This window comes from Mus caroli, chromosome 4 (genome assembly GCF_900094665.2).
Source record: "Mus caroli chromosome 4, CAROLI_EIJ_v1.1, whole genome shotgun sequence".
Lineage (NCBI taxonomy): Eukaryota > Metazoa > Chordata > Mammalia > Rodentia > Muridae > Mus > Mus caroli.
The window spans coordinates 86,659,500-86,661,926 of NC_034573.1; the positions used below are offsets into that span (position 1 = coordinate 86,659,500).

Sequence of the window (2,427 nt, forward strand, 5' to 3'; positions counted from 1 at the left end):
TGGATGGTTTTAGCTCCCTTGTCGAAGATCAAGTGACCATAGGTGTGTGGGTTCATTTCTGGGTCTTCAATTCTATTCCATTGGTCTACTTGTCTGTCAGTATACCAGTACCATGCAGTTTTTATCACAATTGCTCTGTAGTAAAGCTTTAGGTCAGGCATGGTGATTCCACCATCAGGTCGCTACACTACCATGTACTTGCCACAAAGCAGGTAACATGGAAATTTAAGGAACAGTAATAATGTGGACAAGTGCATATTTCTAAAGATAAAACACTCTTTCCAAAACCCACATAATCCAATTTTTAATTATATAATGAGAATATTATACTTCTAAAAAAAAATACAAGCATACAGGAGTACTGTAAGAAGCGACTTCAGGAGACAAGCAAAGGAGCTAAGAATTTGCTGCTCTTACCAAGATCCTAAGAAGAGACTAACTAAGGCTCGATTTCACGGCATAAAGGAAGACAGTTTCATTTTTAGTAATTATACAAGTTGGGGGTATTTTAAACACAGCACAAAATGCACACACTTAGTTGTTTTTCCTGAAGGCTGCCCAGTGAAGTCTGCTTTATGGATGACTTGACACAAGACAGAACCGGGAGTCTCTGAAAGGCCCTGGCTGCTAGTCAGGATGTATCCCTAACTCAATTCACATCATAAATGTACAAAGTAAGAAAGAAAGGGAAAGAAGATTAATCTGTAATCAGAATTAGTGCCCAAAGCCAAGATCTGATTTTCTACAGTAAGGTGAAGCCTCCTTTTCAAGGTTTCCAGGAACTGATCAAACCTATATGGTAACATTCAGTGGAGTTCCCTTGGATTACTGGAGTGCTTTATGTTCTGTTAAACATATTAGACAATTCCCCTGCCACATTACTCAATAGCTAGATAGGTCATAAGCCTCAGGGGAAACCTACCTCTATGGTGCTACTAAATGAACCTAGCAATAAAGTGACACATAAGAACACATTGCTGTGGCCACAGATCAGTGCATTGCTCAGTCTTCGTCTGAGAAGCTGCCTCGTGCAATAGATGGTCATTTGCACAGAAAACCACAACCAAGTTACATGCAAGGAATAAGAAACTTTGGAATACTACACACTGAATGAGATGGATGTCTGTATCCCACCCCTCCCCCTAAGACTCAGGATCTATACAGAAGAGGTGGTGGAGACATTCTAGAGTTGGAGAATGACATTAAGGAAACAACACAGAAAGGTGGGTGCACATATGAACTCACAGAGACTGTGACAGCATGTACAGGAGCTGTGTAGTTTCAAGTCAGACAAATTTTCAGCAAAGAAAATGGGAAGTGGGCACAAAGACCCAACCCTGACCTAGCAGCTATTGACAATTCATAGCTACTGGAAATTGTTTTTTAAAATCAGTTTTGTTCAATAGAGTGACACTGGGTTTATCAACCACACTCTAGGGCAGCTGACCAACACAAATTAGACTCCATAGAGTTTTTTGTCTGTTTGTTTAATTTTTAGAAAAGGCAAAGAACAAAGAAATTGGGTGGATATGGATGGGGGAGGGAGGATATAGGAGAGTTGGGAGAAGAGAAAGAATATGATCAAAATATAGTATATGAGATTCACAGGGAATAAATAAAAGTATCATGAAAATAAAATAAAATGATCCCATAATAATCTCAATACTCACATTTGCCATCTAAAAATAGCCCAAGCCAATTCTATCCATTACATTGTGTAGTCAGCTAGACCATGAGTCAAAATTACATTTTCTAATATATAAGCATACATAATATGATTCACAAATATTTCACTTACCATGGCAGCCTCCTAATCTTTGTGTTATAATAGGATTGCATTCCAAATGATCTTAGGGTTATTTAAAGGTATTTGTTCTTTAGACAGGTTTTGCAAAACAGTATGTGACCAAGGTACATAGACTTCTTTTTTAAAGCTATGGCTAAGCTCCAGTCCCACAAAGGACTATGCGATCAAAATAGCAAGAAAATGTAATAGAAACCATTTTAAAAGGACAACCTATGTAAAACTAAAAATGACAAAAGCCAAACTCTAAGAATATTATTTATGGTAATTTCTCATTTTCCAACTTGTTCTAGGAAGTATTTTTGATGACCTGGTTATGTGCATGCAACAGTTTAGATTCACTCCCAGGAACTTGTGTGCTAGATACTTAATTTTCTGTCATTTATTAGTGGTACTAGAGGGGAGGGCCTTTGGTTGGTAACCAGTATCAGATGAGGTCAGTATTGTGGGATCCAACCTTCTATTAGAGACTTTTAAAAAAGTTTTTGGTTAGCCTACAATGTCATAGCTTTATCAGTTCTACTGACTGTAGAAGAGGTGAAAGAGAGACTGGAAGTGATGACATTGTCCTTCCTCTCTCTCTCTCTCTCTCTCTCTCTCTCTCTCTCTCTCTCTCTCTCTCT

At 38.2% G+C, this 2,427-nt stretch overlaps 1 pseudogene; it reads left to right on the forward strand.

Moving 5' to 3' along the window:
* Positions 1 to 159: 159 nt before the first annotated feature.
* Positions 160 to 2,427, forward strand: part of LOC110293359 — a 9,449-nt pseudogene continuing 7,181 nt past the window's right edge.